We start from the raw sequence: 23,720 nt of genomic DNA on the forward strand, positions 1-23,720 counted from the left end.
CAAAACCACCTAGGACAGTCCAGTTACCCACTTTCCCAGAGCACCCAGCAGTTAGAGGAAGCAGAACGTGACTCAGCACTGACCTCAACATGAGACATGAGCAGAATTCTGCTGAGGTTCTGGAACCTCGTGCTTCCTGATGAAAAGGGGCAGATGCTGCTGGAATCCCCATCTCCACTCAATGCTTCCTGTCCCAAAAGAAGAGATGAAGCCTGGTGCCAAGGTGGCCACCTTGTGACCAGGAGGTGAGAGATGTGGTTGAGATGGTGGATGCAAGAGAAAAGCGCCTGGTCCCTGATGGCGTTGTTAGGGATCCACCAGTGCCAGAAACCGTTCTGGAGTTACCGCTACACATGAGAAAGAAAGCCCTGTCAATCTAAGACTTGGTGGGTTGGGTTTTCTACCTGCAACCAAACACATTTGTACTGATTCTGTACGTGAATGAACAGCAGGTCAATGAACACATCAGCCTACCAGAAATAATGAGTGCATCATATCCCAAGGACAAGAGTAAGAATGTCTGGAGTTCCCGTCCTGGCTCAGCGGAAACAAATCCGACTAGGAACCATGAGGTCATGGGTTCGATCCCTGGCCTCCATCAGTGGATTGAGGATCCGGCGTTGCCGCGTAGGTCACTGACGCTGCTCTGATCTGGTGTTGCTGTGGCTATAGCTCCAATTAGACCCCTAGCCTGGGAACATCCTTATGCCGCAGGTGTGACCCTAAAGAGACAAAGCGACAAAAAAAAAAAAAAAGAGTAAGAATGTCCTGTAGCAATGGTTCCAGGACAAGTGGCTGCAATGTGGGGAGGAAAGTTGGATCCACACCTCACATCACGCGTGGAAATAAATTGCACACGTATTAAAGAAGAGGGAAAATAAAACCCAGGAATTTCCTGTTGTGGAGCAGCAGAAACAAACCTTACTCGTATCCATGAGGACAAGGGTTCGATCCCTGGCCTTGTTCAGTGGGTCAAGGATCAGGCATTGCCGTGACCTGTGGGGTAGGCTGCAGATGCTTCTCTGATCTCTCACTGCCGTGGCTGTGGTGCAAGCCGGCAACTATGGCTCCGATTCAACCCCTAGCCTGGGAACTTCCCATATCCCTCCGGCCCTAAAAAGCAAAAGAAAAAAATTTAAAAATAATACAAATAAATAGAAGAAGTGAAGCATTTATAGAGGGAAGACATGAATGAAGCACAAATCAAGTAGACGCTATTTGGTGGTTGGGATGGCACAGTAGCACACCTCCTTCCCATCTTCACAGTGGTTTTTCATGCCACGCTAATATGACCCCAACCCTGCCAATGAATGCCTAATATCAGACCATCAAAATACGTGAAGCCAAGACTGATAGGGTTGAAGGCAGAAAGAGATGGTTCTGGAGTTCCCGTCGTGGCGCAGTGGTTAACGAATCCGACTAGGAACCATGAGGTTGCGGGTTCGGTCCCTGCCCTTGCTCAGTGGGTTAATGATCTGGCGTTGCCGTGAGCTGTGGTGTAGGTTGCAGACTCGGCTTGGATCCCGCGTTGCTGTGGCACTGGCGTAGGCTGGAGGCTGCAGCTCCAATTCAACCCCTAGCCTGGGAGCCTCCATATGCCGCGGGAGCGGCCCAAGAAGTAGCAACAACAACAACAACAAAAAGACGAAAGACAAAAAAAAAAAAAAAGAGATGGTTCTACGATAATAGTCAGAACTTCAATACCCCACTCTCAGTAACGGATAGAACAACCCGATGGAAGATGAGTTAGAAAGAGAGGGCTTAACACGATGAACCAACGAGACCTAATAGATGGCCTCAGAACACCGCACGGACGACAGCGGCATACACGTTCTTCTCGAGTGCACGCGGGCCGTTTTCCAGAACTGACCACACAAAAGGGACTCTGAAGCCAAAGCCATTGTGTGTAAGGGGTTGGGCTGGGGCGCTCCCCGTATCACCAATCAATTCTCCGGACACCAGCTGGGTGTCTTACCTCTCAACCCAATCCCCCACTGTCTACCCCGAGTAGCATCAGAGTCCAAGGTCAAGGGCTCGGTCTCCTGAGTCTCTTCCCCTCCCCCATTTAAGATGCCCACCATACGCCCAAGTGGTCACTTATGCTCCTGACCAATTGCCTATAGCCTGGGGGTTCCAGGGACCTCCACCCCCTCCTTAGATGTTGGACAGTCTAGGTTGTGACCTTGTGGATTCAGCCTATGCTGGAGACCACGGAACAGCTGAGCTCTGCAGAAGGCAGATATCTATGGATGCAGAGGTCTAAAGTACAGTCTCCTTCCAAGACAAGATAAAGGACTTAGGCATTAACCAGGTTATTCTATAAACAGCTTCCCTACGTCCTAAGGACACCCCCTTTGATATCATCATTGCCTGTGCCTGGTCCTGCCCACGAATCTTGTCACCTTCCTTAATCCCACTATTAATAATCTCATCCCCTTCCCTAATAAAAGCCATGTGGGCTAAAGCCTAGGGGCCTTTGTTCTGCGGGACAGAGTGCCTCCTGGTCCCCCACTTTCTAGATGTAAGAGTCTCCTGTGTTCTCTTTTGCCGCCCTGTCCCAACAGGGATTCCCTGTTGCCCTGCAGCGCTGGATGAGGCAAACCTATTCCTTTTCCACCACCTGAAGGGATGCGGAAAAGTGAACAGGTGCATACAGATGACCAGTTCCATTCAAACAAAGCAGATCTGGAGTTCCTGTTGTGGCTCAGGGGTTAATGGACCAGACTGGGAACCATGAGGTTGCGGGTTCGATCCCTGGCCTTGCTCAGTGGGTTAAGGATCTGGCGTTGCCCTGAGCTGTGGTGTAGGTTGCAGACACGGCTTGGATCCCGAGTTGCTGTGGCCGTGGTGTAGGCCAGCGGCTGCAGCTCCAATTAGACTCCTAGCCTGACAACTTCCATATGCCGCAGGTGTGGCTCTAGAAGGGACAAAAAAAAAAAAAAAGAGAGAGAGAAACAAAGCAGAACTGAAGTCTGAGACCTGGAGCCATAGACTCGTTTATTTATTTATCTTTTTCAGGAAAAGAAAAAAAAGTGTTCAAAGTGGCCCAGAGAGTGCACCAAAAGCAATGCTGACTCAGAGCCAACGTCTATGTCACAGGTCAGATAAAGGTCAGGGGTTAGGAGGCAAATACCAGAGAAATTCCCCGAGGAAGTGACACATGGAGAGAAAGAATTTTTTTAAAATAGAATGAGGAGTTCCCATGGTGGTGCAGCAGAAACAAATCTGACTAGGAACCATAGGGTTGCGGGTTTGATCCCTGGCCTTGCTCAGTGGGTTAAGGATTCATTGTTGCCACAAGCTGCAGTGTAGGTCGAAGACACAGCTCAGATCTGGCGTTGCTGTGGCTGTGGTGTAGGCCAGCAGCTGTAGCACCAATTAGGCCCCTAGCCTGGGAATCTCCATATGCCGCAGGGGCGGCCCTATAAAGACAAAAAAAAAAAAAATTTGAATGGCCAACATGAGATCAGGAAGAGAATACTTGACAATGTCCAGTTAGTTGAATCAAGACATTTTACTTATTTATTTATTTATTTTTAATTTTTTTTTTCTTGGCTTTCCAGGGCTGTACCCTCAGCATATGGAGATCTCCAGGCTCGGGGTCAAATTGGAGCTGCCGGCCTACGCCACAGCCGCAGCAACGCAGGACCCAAGCCACGTCTGCGACCTACACCGAGGCTCAGGGCAATGCAGGATCCTTAACCCACTGAGCAAGGCCGGGGATCGAACTTGCAACCTCATGGTTCCTAGTCAGATTCGTTTCCGCTGCATCACGACAGGAACTCCAGAATCAAGTCATTTTAGACATCATCAAGTAAAAAATTTCCCTTCATAAAGACTCCTTTGAGTTTTGTTATTTTGTCTTGGAAAATGCAAAGGCTCTCCAAGGGTCAATTCTTTGAGCCATTTCCCACTTAAATTCCTCTCAATTGCCCATCTAAATGCAGAGACCCACTAGGATGGGACTTGACTGGGGCTGAGAAAGACCATCTTTGATCAGGGACAGTTCATCCAGACGGGACACGAAGAAACGAGACAGGGAGCTGCCGTTCTCAGGATGCAGGGCGGGAAATGGGGACCAAGCCCCAGAAGGAGGGAGGAAAGGCTTTGGAAGAGTTGGTAGGAGAAGGGCCCCGACCCCGGCCACCCGCTCTGCCGTGCCAGCCCTGCGGCACCCCCTGTGATGCCCAACAGGGTGTGTGTAAACTGTTAGGAACAGACACACAACGCACACACACACACACAACCCAGTGGACCCATGTCGTCCCAGTGGGTTTCGCCTTCTTTCTCCAGCTACCTCTTCAGATAGAGCCAAGGTGATTTTCAATCTTTTTTCTTTCTTTCTTTTTTTTTTTTTTGTCTTTTTGTATTTTCTAGGGCCGCTTTCCAGGGTTAGGGGTCTAACTGGAGCTATAGTCGCTGGTCTGCACCGGAGCCACAGCAACGTGGGATCTGAGCCACGTCAGCAACCTACACCACAGCTCACGGCAACGCCGGATCCTTAACCCACTGAGCAAGGCCAGGGATGGAACCCGCACCCTCATGGTTCCTAGTCGGATTCGTTAACCACTGAGCCACGACGGGAACTCCAGTGATTTTCAATCTTAATCACCATCACAAACTGCAGTCACCAGAAAATGCACCTGGAGGTCCCAGGGCACACATGATTTGAGCATCCCCCTGCTGAATCGTAGAACAATCGTTTAGGTCACTCTTCTTCCATTGATCTAAATGCCATCTAAGTAACTCAGGTGGACGTTGGGTCCCATAGATCCCCTGCAGTGGGAATGTTGACATCATCCGCAAAGACAATCAGAGAACAAAAGGAGAAGGGCCATCAGAAAATACAGACATATACGTAGGAGCAGAAATGAATCTGACTAGTACCTATGAGAACACAGGTTCAATCCCTGGCCCTGCTCAGTGGGTTAAGGATCCGGTGTTGCCGTGAGCTGTGGTGCTGGTCACAGATGTGGCTCGGATCTTATGTTGCTGTGGCTGTGGTGTAGGCCGGAAGCTGTATCTCTGATTCAACCCCTAGCCTGGGAACCTCCATATGCCACAGGTGCGGCCCTAAAAAGACAAACAAACAAACAAACAAATTAAATGAACTTGTTGAGCAACTGGGTAGGAAGTGATGTTTTCTGTTCTAATCAAGAAGATGGTCCCTGGAGTTCCCGCTGCGGCTCAGAGGGTTAAGAATCCAACTAGAATCCATGAGGATGCCAGTTGGATCCCTGTCCTGGCTCAGTGGTTTAAAGGATCTGGTGTTGTGGTGTTGCCATGAACTGCGGTGTAGGTTGCAGACTTGGCTCGGATCTGGCATTGCTGTGGTTGTGCTGTAGGCCTGTGGCTGCAGCTCTGATTCAACCCCTAGCCCAGGAACTTCCGTATGCCACAGGGGCAGCCCTAAAAAATTAAAAAAAAAAAAGAAGAAGAAGAACTCCGTCACTGGAGTTCCTGCTGTGGCGCAGCGGATGGAGGATCTGGCGTAGGTCATAGCTGCAGCTCAAATTTGATCACTGGCCTGGGAACTGCCATATCCTGAGGGTTTGGCCAAAAAAATAAAAAATAAAAAATACTGTCCCTTTGCATCCATGCTTTTAAGGAATAGGGAGAGATTTTCATTACAAACCTTCATAGATTAATAGTTGAGGACTCCTCAGTCCTCGCACAATTTATTTCTCTATGTATCTTTTTTTCCTTGCATAACGTCAACACACTAAAATAGACGAGAAGGTGTGATTTCCAAATGAGCACAATGTCTGCGTGCTGAGGGCGAGGGTGAGAAGGCGATCTTTGCAGAGGAACACGGATGAGTCAGTGGAGAGCAGGGCTGTTAAAAGGCCTGGAGGAGCAAGCAGCCGACTCAGCCGAAGGTAAAACGTTTCCCAGATGAATAGTGTACTTTTATTTATTTTTATAGCATTTTTATTACTCAATTACATTTATAGTTGTACAATGATCATCACAGCCCAATTTTATCGCATTTCCATCCCAAACCCCCAGCGCATCCCCCACCCCCCAACCTGTCTCCTTTGGAAACCAAAAGTTTTTCAAAGCCTGTGAGTCAGTATCTGCTCTGCAAAGAAGTTCATTGTGTCCTTTTTTTAGATTCCACATGTAAGTGAGAGCATTTGATGTTGGTGTCTCACTGTCTGACTTCACTTAGCATGATAATTTCCAGGTCCATCCATGTTGCTGCAAATGCCATTTTTTCTTTCCTTTTAATGGCTGAGTAATATTCCGTTGTGTATATGTACCACATCTTCTTTATCCACTCCTCTGTTGATGGACATTTGGGTTGTATCCATGTCTCAGCTATTGTACATCATGCTGCAATGCACCGTACCTGTGTATCTTTTCGAGTCATGGTTTTCTCTGGATAGATGCTCAGGAGTGGGATTGCTGGATCAAATGGTAATTCTATTTTTAGTTTTCTGAGGAATCTCCATACTGTTTTCCACAGTGGTTGCACCCATTTACATTCCCACTAACAGTGTAATAGGGTTCCCTTTTCTCCACACCCTCTCCAGCACTTATTGTTTCTAGACTTTTTGATGACGGCCATGAATATTCTACTTTTAATTCAAAGGGAAGCTGGCTTGTTTCGAATGTCGAGTTGTCCAATGCACATACAAATATGACCACTGCTTTAGGAAAAACTTCTAAATCAAAATTTGTGATTAAAAAAAAAAAACAGGAGGAGTTCCCGCCATGGCGCAGTGGTTAACGAATCTGACTAGGAACCATGAGGTTGCAGGTTCGATCCCTGCCCTTGCTCAGTGGGTTAACGATCCGGCGTTGCCGTGAGCTGTGGTGTAGGTTGCAGACGTGGCTCGGATCCCACGTTGCTGTGGTTCTGGCGTAGGCCAGGTGGCTACAGCTCCAATTGGACCCCTAGCCTGGGAACCTCCATATGCCATGAGAGTGGCCCAAGAAATGGCAAAGAGACAAAAAAAAAAAAGGACACAAAGCTGTCAAGCCCAAGACTAGTTGGTTTCCTTGTTCTGACCACAGCCACACATGTGCAAAGGACCAGTGTGGTACCATGTGGATAGAAAGAGGGGGCAATTAACAGTCTCTGGAGTTCCCGCCATGGCTCAACGGTAACAAACCCAACTAGTATCCATGAGGTTGCAGGTTCGATCCCTGGCCTCACTCAGTGGGTTAAGGATCCAGCGTCGCCGTGAGCTGTGGCATAGGTCACAGATGCGGCTTGGATCCAGAGTTGCTGTGGCTGTGGTGTAGGCCGGCAGCTGCAGCTCCGATTGGACCCCTAGCCTGGGAGTCTCCGTATGCCGAGGGTGGGGCCCTAAAAGGACAAAAGCAAAAACCAAAAACACAGTCTTTTGCCCAAAGGAGGACCCGAAACGCCCTTTCTCCTTTTGTCCCATTTTGACATGATGAGACGTGACATGATAATATTCTGAGTTTGAGTTGCTGTAGTTGATGCAGAGAAGTTAATTAGCAGAGGCTTGTCAGTTTTCTTATTAAGTTAATTGCAAAGAAAATTCTATATAACAGGAAATAACCAAATGAGCCATAGTTGGAATTATGTCTTGCAGTTTCAAAATAAACACTAAGCATCATTGTTGACTGACTCAAATGTAACCTTGAAGTGTCATAAAAATGTGAAAAGAGATACAATCCATGGGAGTAAACCTCACCGTGTCGGTGGAGTGTCTCTATTTGTCCAGGCTGTGTATGCGGCTTCTCTTGTTTCCAAAACCACCATGCAGAGTACACATTCCTCCTTTTTTTCTTTTTCTTTTTCTTTTTTTCTTTTTTTTTTTTTTGGCTTTTTAGAGCTACACCTTCAGCATATGGAGGTTCCCAGGCGAGGGGTCTAATCGGAGCTACAGCTGCCAGCCTACACCACAGCCACAGCAACACGGGATCGGAGCTGCATCTGTGACCTACACCTCAGCTCAGGGCAACGCCAGATCCTTAACCCACTGAGTGAGGCCAGGGATCGAACCCACTTCCTCATGGATCCTAGTCGGATTCGTTAACCACTGAGCCACGAAGGGAACTCCTACACATTCATTCTTCATGGGACTCAGAGGTTAAGAAACTTGCCTAAGGTCTCAGAGATGGGGCAGGAGTTTGACTGCCATTTCTTTCTTCCCAAATCAGTGTCCTTTTTAATCTACCTTTGTGTCTTTCCACTTATATAAAAGGTATCTGAAAAGATAGATTATCAATAAAAGAATGACCATTAGGCTGAAAACAGACTTACCGCAAGCAACAATGGGAGCCAGAAGACAGTGAGATAATTTCAAACTGCCGTTATTATGAAATAAAGAAATTACAACCAAGTAAAAATCGAGAGTTTACCAGCCATAGACACCAACCAAAGGAGGTTCTAATGGATGCATTTCAGGAAGAAGGAACACAATCCCATAAGAGAAGGTCTGAGATAGAAGAAGAAATGATGGGCAAGCCAGTCGGGGAAGATGCAATGTGGGTAAGTCTACACTGATTCAGACTGTGTCAAATAGGCATGCTACTATTTACTTGGAAAGGTTGAAAAACCAAATTAGGAGTTCCCCGGTGACTCAGTGGGTCGAGGATCCAGTATTGTCACTGCTGTGACTTGTGCTGCTGCCAGTAGCATGGGTTCAGTCCCTGGTCTGGGACCCTCCACCTGCCATGGGCAAGGCCAAATGAATAAATAAGCAAATAAACAAACACGATGAAGGCACGTTCACGTAGCCTCTGTAATTTGCTGCCCCACTATGAGATGGAAGAGGATGGACTGAAATGTGCAAAAGTCATTGAGGCAAATGGGTCAGTTATGCAATTACTGACCCACCTCCAAACCACTCGTGTGGCTTTGTGATCCCAGGGCTGGAACTCAGCAAACGTGTCTGCTTTGCCAGCTGGGTCCCTGTTCAGTTCTGCCCATAGGGGGCACTAGAGAGGGAGACTGCAAAGCTAGAGGAGGGCGAAGGGACTAACTCCTTCCTGTTTGCTTCCTGTTTTGTGAACTTTATCCCAGTAAAGCCACTTTCAATCCGGCAGCAGCAGTTCCTGACCACAGTACCAGTTTACAGTTGTGACTATTAATAAACAGAAACCTCATTTAAAACGGAGTCAGGAAAGGAGTTCCCTTGTGGCACAGCAGGTTAAGGATCAGGTCGCTGCTGTGGCATAGGTTTGATTCCTGGCCTGGGACTTCCACATGCCGCAGGTGCATTAAAAAAAAAAAAAAAAAGGCATTGAGAGTCCAGAAGGGGAAGTTCTCATGCCCTGCCCCTTGACCTCAATTGCAGACCCAACCAAAAGAGATACCTTGAATGTCCAACAGGAAGAAGGTTGCTGCTTACCACCCAAGCAGGAGAAAGGAAGAATTTCTCCCTGCCCAGCAACAGCCCAACCAATGAGAGACAGCCACATTCAGCCAATGAAAAGTCACTACACTTTGAATACCTAGTTTCCTCCAATGGGCTCTTTGTTTATAACAGCCCCTCCCAGCTTCCCCTTCTCTATATAAGGACATTCTTCTCCTTTTTCTTGGACTTGCCTAAGGTGTTCCCTAGAGTGTTGGTTGCAAGAGGCAATGCTTTGCTGTTCCCATTTAAACCCATTTTGCTGGTAAAGTAACTGGCTATTTTATTATTTTAACATGGTCAGGTCAACATGGTTTTGCCAACACTGGCAAACCAACTCCATCATGCCTTCACGCTACCCTGCAGGTAGTCAGTACCTCCCCTCAGCCGTGTGGGTACCAGTCTAGAGGAGGGGCCCGCCCCTCAGTTTCTAAGCATGGAGATTCCATTCTCTTTGTTCCTTCAGCCCTGGAGGTGGTAGCTCCTTCCTGTGGTTGCTAACCCTCCAATACCTTAAAATTCTCTCTTTACCTTTTTTTTTTTTGATGGGGGGGTGCTTTTTGCTATTTCTTGGGCCGCTCCCGCGGCATATGGAGGTTCCCAGGCTAGGGGTCCAATTGGAGCTGCAGCCACCAGCCTACACCAGAGCCACAGCAATGCGGGTATCCGAACTGCGTCTGCGACCTACACCACAGCTCAGGGCAATGCTGGATCGTTAACCCACTGAGCAAGGGTAGGGACCGAACCTGCAACCTCATGGTTCCTAGTTGGATTCGTTAACCACCGCGCCACGATGGGAACTCCTCTTTACCTTTTCTGTTACCTAGTTAACACTGTAAACCTAGAATTCTTTTTTTTTTTTTTTTTCCTTGGCTGAGCCTGAGGCATGTGGAAGTTCCCAGGCCAGTGACTGAACCAGAACCACAACAGCAACCGAAGCTGCAGCAGTGACAACACCAGATCTTTAACCCACTGCACCACGAGGGAATTCCAAGATTCTTCTCCTTTTTTTTGCATGTTATCATACACTTTATTCAAAGAACTGGAGTGGTTTTTGTCTCCTGACTGCTCTGAGACAGTTTTAGAAATTAAAAGTTTGTATCGTCTAATGTTGGAAATATCACACACACACACACTTCTTAGGCATTTGAGTGAACCATGAGGGAATTATTTTGTACTATTGGAGAGAGGAAGTATTTTCAACTATAACACAAACATAAAAGCCATGGAATACACCAAGAAAATGAATAGATTTGACTATGTAAATTGAAACATTTTTGAGTGGGGAAAAAAAAATGACTGCAAGTAAAATTAAAGGACAAAGTCAAACTGGATTTACATTCCAGTGAAATCCTAGTACATAAAGAATTTCTACAAATAAGCAACACCAGCAACCTAAAGAACAAAAACTGGCAAGGGAGATAACTATTCAAAAAGAAAAGAAATACAAAGAAATACAATAACTCTTTTAAAATGAACTTTTTACCTAGGAATAGATATACAGAAAAATTGCAAAAGTAGTCCAATATTGCATTTATTTTGCTGCTCATATAGTTCCAACTTTGGCCATTGGGCACTTTTTCAGTTGGCTCCTATGACCTTTGATATTCCCCTATTAATGTGAATTGGGTTTTTTGTTTGTTTTTTAGCACTTCTTTAATCCTGACACAAGAGGTTCCAGGCTTAGCTTGCATCTTTCCTGCCCCAGGGAATCAGCCTTTTCTCCAAGGACCCGTAATTTTTTTTCTTGGAATAGCATTTAGAAACCAAGATCCGGGAGTCCCCATCGTTGCTCAGCAGTAACCCTACTAGGAACCATGAGGATGCAGGTTTAATCCCTGGCGCTGCCGTGAGCTGTGGTGTATGTAGGTCACAGACGAGGCTCGGATCCCTCGTGGCTGTGGCTCTGGCGTAGGCTGGCGGCTACAGCTCTGATTCGACCCCTAGCCTGGGAACCTCCATATGCCGTGGGAGTGGCCCAAGAAATGGCAAAAAGACAAAAACAAACAAACAAACAAAAAACACCCAAAGAACAAAGGCAGAGAATGAATGGGCATTTCCAACGAGGTCTCTGAAGAGAGAGGTGCCTTGATGTTTGTCGAATCTGTCCATTAACCACTCTTTTCGGTTTTTGGTTTTTCTGTTGGCCATGCCTGCAGCATGTGGAAGTTTCTAGGCCAGGGATTGAACTCGCATCACAGCAGCAACCTGAGCCTCAGCAATGAAAACACTGGGTTGTTAACTCTCTCAGCCACCAGTAAACTCTCATTAATTACTGTTTTAAAAAAGAACAAATTTTTTATTCCATCTCTGAGTGGTTATGAAGGAGCTTAAAGGGGAGTTCCTGCTGTGGCTCAGTGGGTTAAGAACCTGATGTAGCATCCATGAGGAATGCAGGTTCCATCCCTGGCCTTGCTTAGCAGGTAAAGGATCCGGGATTGCTGCAAGCTGTGGCATAGGCCACAGATGTGGCTCAGATCCCAAATTGCCATGGCTGTGGTGTAGGCTGGCAGCTGCCGCTAGGATTCAACCCCTAACCCAGAAACTTCCATATGCTGCAAGTGCGGCCTTTAAAACAAATAATGATTAATTTTTAAAAATAAAGAGCTTAGAGTCCTTAGAGCTCAACTAGTACAATCACTCACTCCTGGTTGGAGAAGCAGGGCCTTGGGAGATTTGGGGGCATCAGTCCCCACCTTCTCTTACGTCTGTCCTGAGCCCTCCAAAATGTCCCCATGGCGCATCCTGGGCTCATGTACCCTTTGGGTTTTGTTTGGGATTGTTTTGGCCACACCCACGGCATACAGAAGTTCCCCCGCCAAGGATCAGACCCAAGCCACAGGAGCAATCTGAGCCACTGCCATGAAAACGCCAGATCCTTAACCTACTGGGCCACAAGGGAACTCCCTGGCTATACCATTTGGGAAACAGCATCAGGATGGTGCTCTGAGGAGGGGTCTGAGATACGAAGCCTCCAGGACACAGTGAACCAGGCCACAGGCATTACTGGCCTGGAGGAGACTTTGTCCCCAAGTACAATGAGCTCAGGCTGGGATGAAGACATTTCTGGCAAATGGGAAGGCAACCCCAGAGGTCTGTTTCCTGGAAGAGCAGGAAGCTGAAGAAGAACAGGGAGTTGGAGCAGGAGGCACTGACCCATTAACAAGGGGAGTGCACTGCAGAGGGGGCCCAAGATCAAGGCCAGGTGGCCACTGCTTGGCCTGGACACATCTGGGCCCTAGAGGGCAAGCCTAACACAGCTGGTTTTGTTTGGTTGGTTGGTTGGTTTTTGTCTTTTTAGGGCCACACTCATGGCTTATGGACGTCCCCAGGCTAGAAGTTGAATTGGAGCTGCAGCTGCCAGCCTACGCCACAGCCACAGCAGCGCCAGATCCAAGCCACGTCTGCGACCTGCACTGCAGCTCACGGCAATGCCGGATCCTTAACCCAAAGGAGCGAGGCCAGGAATTGAACCTGCGTTCTCATGGACACCAGTCAGATTCGTTTCCTCTGAGCCATGATGGGAACACATAAAAGAGCTGTTTTTTGTTATTTTTTTAATTTTCTTTTTAGAGCCACATCTGCGGCATATGGGAATTCCTAGGCTGGAGTCAAATCGGAGCTGTAGCTGCCTGCCTACGCCACAGCCACAGCGATGCCCGATCCAAGCCGCATCTGTGACCTACACCACAGCTTGCAGCAATGCCGGATCCTTAACCCACTGTACAAGGCCAGGGATCGAACCCACATCCTCACAGATACTATGTCGTGTTCTTAACCTGCTGAGCCACAACGGGACCTCTTGAAACAGCTGTTCTTGAAATGTTCTGGGCACAGGGGGCTCAATGGCAAGGCCTAATCCCTCTGCAGACAAGCGAGAGGGACTTCTCCCCCACCTGCCACCTGGAGCAGAAGCCAGGAGGCTGGGCCAAGGGAAGGGACAGCTTGGCCCAGCAGAGTCAGGTGCTGGTATGCTAACTTGTCTTGATACCCAGCAGAAGCCAGCTGGTAGCACAGTGGGCTGCCCAGGATATTGGGGGGATGCACATTGAGAGACCTCTGCGGGAGGGAGCCCCCACCCCAACAAGGGTGGCACCAGAGCCCATCCCAGGTTCTACCAGACCTGTGACACCAGCCACCCCTAGGCATCCTTCGTGCCCACAGATGGGGAGGCCTGCGGGGGCACCAGCCCCACCAGCAGATGCTCCCAGCATTTACAGCACAGAGAACAGCTTCTGAGGCCATCAAACTGCCTAACTAGCAGTTCCAATCTCACGAAAACACAAGGGCAACTGGGACCTGCTCAAAGAATAGAGAATAAAAGACTTGGTGATTTATGGTACAGACAAGATTGCACATAAAAGGTTACTTTAGTCCTAAATTTAAAACTTACACTGGTTCTAAAAAGTACACATTTGCAAGTGTTTTCGCTTTCGAATATTACAAAAACAATTTCCCGCGGACTTAAAAGATTCGGATTTTGAATTACAGAAGGTAAAGTGGAAGAGGCTGCTCTCTGAAAATTGGAATAAATGTGGGTGGAATGGCACAAACAGCAGAGCCATGATTTTATGGGCAAAACAGATTTCTTAAAGCAACACCACGAGGCCTGCGTTGAGTAGTTACTTTGAATGTCCTAATTTCAAAGGAATTTGCCGAAGCCCTCTGCACACAGGCACTTCACAACCAGCAAGTTATTAAGCAAACAGTTTTTTGTTTGATGCCCATACATCTGCCACACCGACTGCCAGCAAATTGATGGAGCCATTCTTGCCTGAGATGGGCAGGATGCAGAACCCCAGGCCGGAGCCAGCCTGGCTCCCAGGGACAGGTAGGGACCGGCACGCACACCCATGGGCACTGCATGGCCCCTGAGAAGGCTTTCGCAGGCAGGAACAATTTGCTGTCAGCCAGGCTCCTTCTGGTGCCCTTACACACACTTCCTGCAGCAGAAACACAGGGTTCCCTGCAGAAACATTCGGGCCGAGAGATGCCTCCAAGGCTGAAAGAAGCTCTGCTGATGCCAAGACCAGCCACACAGGAGGCTTTGCTTCTGAGAAGGCAGCCGCATGGCCAAGGGTGGAGGGGGGGCCTGGTCTGGGGGTGAATTTGAGGGCTGGAGTCGGCTCCGGTCTCGACAGAAACCCTTCTGTTTGCTGCTCAAGATGTGAAACTGCTATCTTGGTTGGGAGAACAGTTTGACCAGACCAGATAAAATGAACATGCACCTACAGGCGCTCCTGTTCCCCCCCGCCACCCCGGGTCTGTCCCCTAGAGATATGCACACACACGTGCACACGCGTGCACACACACACACACACACACATGCATATGCACACACACGGATATTCGTGTTCTAGTGAAACATGGCAACATCCAGAATGCCCATCGCTAGAGAATGATATGGAAGTGAAAGTCAATTCAAACAAGGGGATTCTGAACAGTCCCGTAAAAAGAAGGAACTAGAGGAGCAGCCTCAACACGGGAGAACTTCAGATTCTTCATGCTGAGTGCAAAAAGCACATTGCTGGCTGTATCAGATAACGCTGTCTCTGTAAAGCTCAAAAAACATACCACACACTACCAGGCTCTGTTTCCGAGGGCTTTCCTGTGGAGGAGAAGTTGAGCCCCTGCTGGGTGGAAAACACGAACTGAAGAGAGGGAGCCAGGAGGAGAGGGATGGCGGGTGGGGACGCAGGTGGCCACCTGTGGTGTCTGAGGGCAGGTGGCTGGATGTGGACATTCATTATATTACTCTTGCTGCTTCTCGTTGCATGCTTGAAATAGTTCATTAAAAAAACAACAGCCAGAAGGTAGAACAACCCAAATGTCCATTGACAGATGGATGGATAACTGAAATGTGATTTAGTTAAAATGTACCCAGGATTTGTTTTCATCAACTACAGTAAGACATGCAGACTCAAAAATGATGATCATGGGAGCTCCCATTGTGGCTCAGTGGATTAAGACCCCAACATAGTGTCCGTGAGGATGCGGGTTGGATCCCTGGCCTCCTCCGTGGTTTAAAGATTCAGCACTGTGTTGGAGTTCCCGTTGTGGCGCAGTGGTTAACGAATCTGACTAGGAACCATGAGGTCGCGGGTTCAGTCTCTGCCCTTGCTCAGTGGGTTAAGGATCTGGCGTTGCCGTGAGCTATGGCTTGGATCCCACGTTGCTGTGGCTCTGGCATAGGCCGGTGGCTACAGCTCCAATTCGACCCCTAGCCTGGGAACCTCCATATGCCACGGGAGCGGCCCAAGAAATAGCAAAAAGACAAAAAAAAAAAAAAAAGATTCAGCACTGTGGCAAGCTGCAGCATAGGTCACAGACACAGCTCAGATCCAGTGTTGCTGTGGCTGTGGTATAGTCCTCAGCTACAGGTCTGATTCGACCTGTAGCCTGGGAACTGCCATATGCTTCAGGTGTGGCCTTAAAAAAAAAAAAAAAAAAAGATTGTCAGGAAGAAGTTTATACTCACAGATCCCTAGAAACAGGAGACACAAAACTCCAGACAGGGCCACATGGGGAAGCACCAGGGTCCATGTGAAGGCAGAAAGATGGAAGCAAAGGAGAAGCAGGGCCCCAAGCTCCCATTCTGTGGGAGTGAATGGGAGAGGAGGGTGGGGATGCTGAGTAGGCTTGGGATCAGATAGATGGAACCATTTCAGCAGGCTCTGGGCTAGAGAGGTGGTCCTGAGTGGTCCAGCACCCAGCCCTGGGTGATGAGAGCAGGGAGGATATCGGCCTGTGGGAGAGTCTGATAAGCTGGTTGGCCGTGCAGGCCCTGGCTTGGTGTTTTGTAGGTCAGAGGTGCACTCAGAGGAGAGACGTTTCTATGTCCAGGAATTAATAAGCCCTGAGAGAGGCAGACTCTCTAGGATCAAAGCCCCAAAGGCCAGAGTATCCAGAATAACAAAAACATGAAAAGATAGTCAATGCAGTGGTATAGACATACAATGGACTATCATTCAGCCTTTTAAAAAAGGAAAAGCTGACACATGCGACCACCCGGATGGAATCTGAAGGCATTGCGTCAAGCGATAAGCCAGTCACTAAAGGAAGGACACCGTATGATCCCACTCAGAGGAGGTCACCAGAGTCAGGTTCATAGAAATAGGACATAGAATGGCGGTTAGTAGGGGCTGGGAAGGGGCAAACGGGAGCTACTGTTTAACGTACAGGGTCTCTGTTGGGGAAGAGGAGAAAGTCCGGAGGTGGACTTGGTGATGGTTGTACAATTATCCAAATGTATTTAATGCCACTGAATGATTCAAATGGTGGATTTAATGTTACGTATATTTTACCCAATAAAAAACCCAATGAGGCGTTCCCGTCGTGGCGCAGCTGAAATGAACCTGGCTAGTAACCATCAGGTTCCAGGTTCAATCCCTAGTCTCTCTCAGTGGATTAAGGATCCCGCGTGGCTGTGAGCTGTGGTGTGGGTCACAGATGAGGCTCGGATTTGGCGTTGCTCTGGCTGTGGCGTAGGCCGGCACCAATTCAACCCCTAGCCTGGGAACCTCCATATGACGCGAGTGCGGCCCAAAAAAGCAAAAAAAAAAAAAAAACCCAATTCCCAATGATATTAAAAGACCTCTTTTACATACATAAGCTTATGTGATTCTTTGGGTTATTCTCCACTGACTCTTTTACAAGAAACATGTTTTCTGAGATCACTAAGCTTTTCAGACACTACTTGATAAACTGAAACAAAACAACACGGCCGTGATTGGCAGGGCTTCTTCCTAAAGGTCAGGATGACCCATCTGCTCCAGGATCCTGGCTGAGATTCTATGTCTTTTCCTTAACAAGGGGATCTTGTGGACGCCAGGCGAGGACATGCGGTCACGTTTTAAGCTCTGGGGACGCACAAGGCACAGAAGCACAAAGCACAGAAGCACAAAGCACAGAAGCACTCCGCGTTGGCTTGAATCTATTCCTCCTGCCCCAGCCAGCGCACGTCAGGCCTGGGCTCTGTTCCAGGGGACAGTGACGTGATCAGGCCTGGCCGCTGCCCTCGGGGAACAAAGGACACAAGAAAGACCTGCCAAGAAGTGTTCCAGAAGGGCCGGAGGCTCTCAGGGCCCCAGGGGATGGTACACAGGCCACGGAGGGAATACCCGGAAATACGGTGTGTCCAGGAGGGAGGGCTGGGGAGACTGGCGAGGGAAAGGCCCTTGGAAGTGTACCTGAGATGTGGATGCTGGTGGCAGCACTCAGCAGCGGGGACAGGGAGGCCCACTAACTGGGTCACATGGCATCTGGGCAGAAAGGCACGCAGCCTGCTCAGGGAGGCTGAGCCGTGAGAGCTGCGTCAGGCAGAGAAGGTCTCAGCCAGGGATGACGATGGACAAATGGCAGGCTGCAGGCAGGGGGACCCAAATCCCACTAAGGCCCCTGGGCTCCACTGGGGAGATGTGGGGACTGAAGCACGAGCTTCTATGGCAGGAATGGCACAGCCAGAGTGGAGCTGTGGGAGCTTGTTTCCCTACCAGGCATGGAGGAGAGGGGCAGAGGGACCAGGTGTGGACAAAACTCACCAAATTGCATAAATAGATGGAAACTGACCACTGTGGCCGCTGACTACAAAAAGCATACAGGTTCACAGGACAGGGTATACAGGGGGCTTTGCTATGGCCGCAGAGGTCAGAGACAGCCCCCGGAGGAAGCCAAGGGTTTCAGTGTGAGGAGAAATTCACCAAGGGAGAGGGAGAAGCAAGACACTCCCAGCACAAGAAGCAGCACAAGGAGCAGCATATGCCAAGGCCCTGTGGCAGGATAGAGCGTGGGGCATTCTGGGAGAAGGAATGTGGCCAGAGCTGAATGAGGGGAAGGCAGAGAGGTAGGTAGGGTCCTTCAATAAAAGATGCACCGTCATATATGTGACCAGTCACCTCCGCCTGGTCCCATGGCGTCAGACACCAGCCACTCCCTGATGGCTCCCAGCTCAGGCTCCAGACTCACCCCAACTGCCTACTTGACATTGGCACTGGGCTCCCTAACGGGCCTCTCAAACGTAACAGGTCCCATCCTTGATCCTCCCCCGATCTTCCTCCACGTGCAGCAGCTTCCACCTGGACGCAGGTAACCCAGGTGCCACCTGTGAGTCCTTTTCCTCCCCCCACCTCACCCCCTGCAACGAATGCTATCTGTGCTCCCCTGAGACCCTCTTTCCTGCTTGTGTGCCCTCCCTGAGCCACTGAGCACTTCCCTCCTGGGCTGGCACCTGCCATGTTCTCCGGCTCCTGGAGCCACTTTAACTGAATACCCCTGGGATTGTTCCTCCGTTGGCTTCAGCTTCTTTATCCTGCTCCCCGCTCCACTTCCAGCTTCCCCCGGTAGCGCTTCCTCAATCCGTCCTCTGCCTGTGAGCCCTATCTCACCATCTGCATCTGCAAGAATCTCATCCAGGGAGTTACTGCTGTGGCACAGTGAGTAAATGATCTGGCTTGTCTCAGTGCAGTGGGTTAGAGATCCAGTGGTGCTACTGTGGCATAGCTCACAGATGTAGCTCAGATTCAATCCCTGGTCCAGGAGCTTCCATGTGCCATGGGCATGGCAGAAAAAGCAAAAAAGAAAATAAAAATTAAAGAAAATAAATAAACATCCTGCATCTAATCTACTACCTAATCCCAGGGTTCACCTCTAATGCTTCTCCCCACCTTTCTAGCCGCCCCCAACTCAGACAACCATCAGCTGTCAGCTGAACAAGTACAATGGCCTCCTGGCTGGTCTCCTGGCTGGTCTCCCTGGCCCCACCACCCTCCCTCCCCCACACACACATTCTCCCTCCAAATCATGTCACTGCGGAGGCAAGCCATTGCTCTTCTCTCGAGTCAGCCAGGGTGGTCTGCTCTGGTTACCCCACTCCCCGCTGCAAGGCAGAGATGAACTGCCCTGACATTTACTAGCTGTGTGATCTCAGGCCAGTTGCTTAGCCTCTCTGTGCCTAGGGGGAGTGGTAGGCCATACAATTACAGAGTCTATACTCCAGAGCCATAAATGGATGATAAGACGAAACAAATGCATACATTTTCTCCTTTTTGTATATCTTCCAAATTTCTTCTTTTAAATTTTAAGTGAGAATTGCAACAATTTTTAATTTTTATTTTTTTATTTATATTATCTATTTATTTTGCTTTTTAGAGCCACGCCCATGGCATATGAAGGTTCCCAGGCTCGGGGTCAAATTGGAGCTACAGCTGCTGGCCTACGCCACAGTCATAGCAACACAGGATCCGAGCCACGTCTGCCACCTTCACCACAGCTCAGAGCAATGCCAGATCCTTAATGCACTGATTGAGGCCAGGGATCAAACCCACAACCTGGTGGTTCCTAGTCAGATTTGTTCCCACTGCACCACCACAGGAACGCCCCAAATTTCTTTTTAAACCTGTTTTTAAAATCATAATTTCAGGACAGATGCATGGATTAAGAAGATGTACATATATACAATGGCATACTACTCAGCCATAAAAAGAGTGAAATAATGCCATCTGCAGGAACAGAGATGCAGCTAGAGATTATCATACTAAGTGAAGTAAGTCAGAAAGAGAAGGACACACCATATGATGTCACTTACATGTGGAATCTAAAATATGGCACAAATAAATCTATCTACAAAGCAGAAACAGACTCAGACATAGAAAACAGACCGGTGGTTGCCAAGGGGGAGAGGGGAGAGAGTGGGATGGACTGGTTGGGGTTAGTAGGCGCAAGCTATGACATTTAGAGTGGATGAGCAATGAGGTCCTGCTGTACAGCACAGGGAACTATATCCAGTCTCTTGGGATAAATCATGATGAAAAGCAATATACGTATACAGATATATATGACCAGGCCACTCTGCTGTACAGCAGAAATTGGTACAACATTGTAAATCAACTAGCACAGAATAAAAAAATCAAAAAATTTTTAAAAATCCATTTCAGAAGTTGTGCAAGCTTGGAAAAGGAAATCCTTTTATGCTAAAGAAAGCTCTAGAGTCGTGGGGAAGGAAGAAGCAACACTTCCAGGGTCCTCAGACATCTTCCCTTTGACCCTCTGGAGACTCCATGACCTGGGACACTTTGGGCGGGAGGAGGCAGTGGGGCAGCCTCCTGCTTCCTCGCTCCTGCCCTCCCAGCCGCCACCCACAGGCAGACTCCGGACGCCACCTTGAATCTCGCAGGCTGTGGGAATCCCTCTGCAAGGACCATGTGACCCGAGCCCACCAATCAGAGGGCTGGGCCCCACTGCCCTCTTTTGATTCATTCATTAACTGTGGGGGGGGGCAGGGAGGGGGGAGGGGAGGGGCAGAAGGGGGGAGGGGAGAGGGGGCAGGGAGGGGAGGGAGGGGAGGAGGGGGGAGGGGGGTATCCAAATTTGATAGGGTTGGGTATTTATTTGAATGAGGTCACAGCATTTAGGTCCAACTTAACAGTTAGGAAGTTCTTTCAATTGTCCACAACTTCTCTGGTGCCTCTCCATGACGACATGTCAGCAAAGGGCCACCCTAAGGGCGTTGCCCTCCAAAAATGCTCTCTCTCAAGGCCTGGCAGCTGTTCATTCCAGCTATTGTCTGTGTGCTGGTGTTTACCTGTTTTCTTTCTCGTTGTCTGTCTCCCCACCCCACCTCCCACACCCAGTCCTGCCCAGTCTAGGAGGGCAGGACTCTTGACAGCCGCCCCGGCATCTTTTCTCACTGGGAAAGATGAGGCAGCAGCTCTTCTTGCTTTTAATCAGGCCCTTCCCAGCCTTTCTCTGCTCCACATCCCTCTCTAGTGAGCTGGGGAGAACTCCAGCCGGACATGTGTCATAACTTTGTATTCTATTACAAGTTAATCGCCAAAGGGATGTTGCCTATAAACTCAAATTATACATAATAGCCCATCTCTGGGAAGCCTGCCTTTCAGGTCTTGAGCATTAAGCTAAAATACATCTGTTGAGCTCCAGGAAACATCCTGACCAGGCCCACCGGAGGGAAAGTGGCTGCAGGAAGGAAGAAATTAACACATCACCTCTGGAGTCTGGCTAGAAACAGGACTTCACGTCCCTCTCCTTTTATTTATATTTGGGGTTTGTTTGTTTGTTGCTTTTTAGGGCCCCACCTGTGGCAGATGGCCCTTCTTAGGCTAAAGGTCAAATCAGAGCTGCAGCTGCCAGCCTACACCACAGCCGCAGCACCTCGGGATCCAAGGCGCATCTGCGACCTACGCCCCCGCTTGCAGCAACGCCTGGATCCTTAACCCACTGAGCGAGGCCAGGGATCTAACCTGCATCCTCATGGATTCTAGTTGGGTTCATGACCAACCCACTGAGCCACAACGGGAACGCCCTCCCTCCCCTTAGTATATTTAGTATAAAAGAAACACGGGAAAAATGGTTCTTTGGGACACTAAGCCACCATTGTCTTGATCTGCTAGCTTTCCAGATCAAGTCACTATGTCTTCTCCCAACACCTTGTCTCTCGATGTACTGGCCTCTCGTGTGGCCAGTGGTATGAGCTGGAACACACGGGCTGAGGCTTCCGCATTGTCAGAGCTGCCGGAGCCATCCCAGGGGTCCTGTTTGAAAAGAAATCCACGAGGACTGGTTGGCAAGCCTGTGACCCGCTTTGCTCCACAACACAAGCCACAGCTTCCCCACAGCCCCCCCTGAGGTGGCAAGGCCCAAAGGCAGTCAGCAGAACTGGTACCACTCACAGTACCAGCCCGGCTCCTGCTCTAAACCCCGTCCTCAACATACCAAACGGGAAATGAGTTCCCGGGGGGGGCACTTGGTGTCGCAGTGACAGAGAGGGGTCCTGCACAAGGCGAGAATCACCCCCATCACACAAGACTTTCAGGTGTCCCTGGACTGGATTTCCAACCATTTAAAATCATTATATAGGAGTTCCCGTCGTGGCGCAGTAGTTAACGAATCTGACTAGGAACCATGAGGTTGCAGGTTCGGTCCCTGCACTTGCTCAGTGGGTTAACGATCTGGCGTTGCCGTGAGCTGTGGTGTAGGTTGCAGACGCGGCTCGGATCCCGCGTTGCTGTGGCTCTGGCGTAGACTAGTGGCTACGGCTCCGATTAGACCTCTAGCCTGGGAACCTCCATGTGCCACGGGAGCGGCCCAAGAAATAGCAAAAAGACAAAAAAAAATTATATAAATGTACTGTGATTTTTAAAGGTTACAATTATAATTTCAAAATTAATTTCTATTATTAATTTCTATTAATAATTTATAATTATTCAGCACCTAAAACCTAACAGCATTTTATATGGATTATTTTTTTTCACTAAATACTCAGTTTTTCAAGACCGCAGCTACCATGTAAAACAAAGGGAAATTGTACCTTGTCATGTGCCAGTTTTTACTGAGACTTGGTCACCGGCTTGGGAGCCCATGTCAGCAGCGGCAGTGACAGCGTGTTGATATTTGTGTCACCGATACAGCACTCCTTGTTGGTTGGCACGTGTGTCTGTCAGGGCCACGGTCCCAGCCTCTGAGAGGCGTGTGGCAACACAGCAGTAGAGACGTTACCGAGAAGAGATTTGATCAAAAAGTAAAATACAGAGGATAACGGCAGCCAGATCGCTCACTGTCAGAGAAGGGGTTATAAAAACGGGACAGAACTGAAGCGTGTGCGTTAGAATATCACTGCACTCATGGTTTTCAATATTTACTGGAATAAATATTGCCTTTTTTTTTTTTTTTTTGGGCTGCACCCAAGGCATGTGGAAGTTCCCAGGTCAGGGATGGAACCTGCACCACAGCAGCCTCCCAAGCCACAGTAGTGACAACACCAGGTCCTCCACCCACTGCACCACAAGGGAACTCCCATATTCCCCAGTTTTATACACAGTCAAGGCCAGGGAGAAAGAGCAACCAGCTTGCCCAGTACCCAGAGCTTGGTTTCTCCCCTAAAAGGAACCAGGGCTTCTTGGGGAAATGGCCAATTTGAAGATAGAGGCAGAAAAAGTACAAGATGAGCCTATAACATCTTTTGTGCCAGAAAATAAGGCTGTGCTCAGAAACTGATGTGGACAGATCAAAAGCACAGAGGAGCCAGCTCTCAGGGGCTCCCACTGGCTCTGAGAGGACTTGAACACCAAGATAAATAAGGAAATAACTGGAGTTCCCGTCGTGGCTCAGCCGTAATGAACCTGATGAGTATCCATGAGGATGTGGGTTCCATTCCTTGCCTCGCACAGTGGGTTAAGGATCCAGTGTTGCCATGAGCCGTGGTGTAGGTCACAGACGTGGCTCGGATCTGGAGTTGCTGTGGCTGTGGTGTAAGCTGGCAGCTACAGCTCTGATTCCCTAGCTTGGGAACTTTCATATGCTGTGGGTACAGCCCTAAAAAGATGAAAGGAAGAGAGAGAGAGAGAGAGAGAGGATGGAGAGGAGACGAGGAGA

This window comes from Phacochoerus africanus, chromosome 4 (genome assembly GCF_016906955.1).
Source record: "Phacochoerus africanus isolate WHEZ1 chromosome 4, ROS_Pafr_v1, whole genome shotgun sequence".
Classification (NCBI taxonomy): Eukaryota; Metazoa; Chordata; class Mammalia; order Artiodactyla; family Suidae; genus Phacochoerus; species Phacochoerus africanus.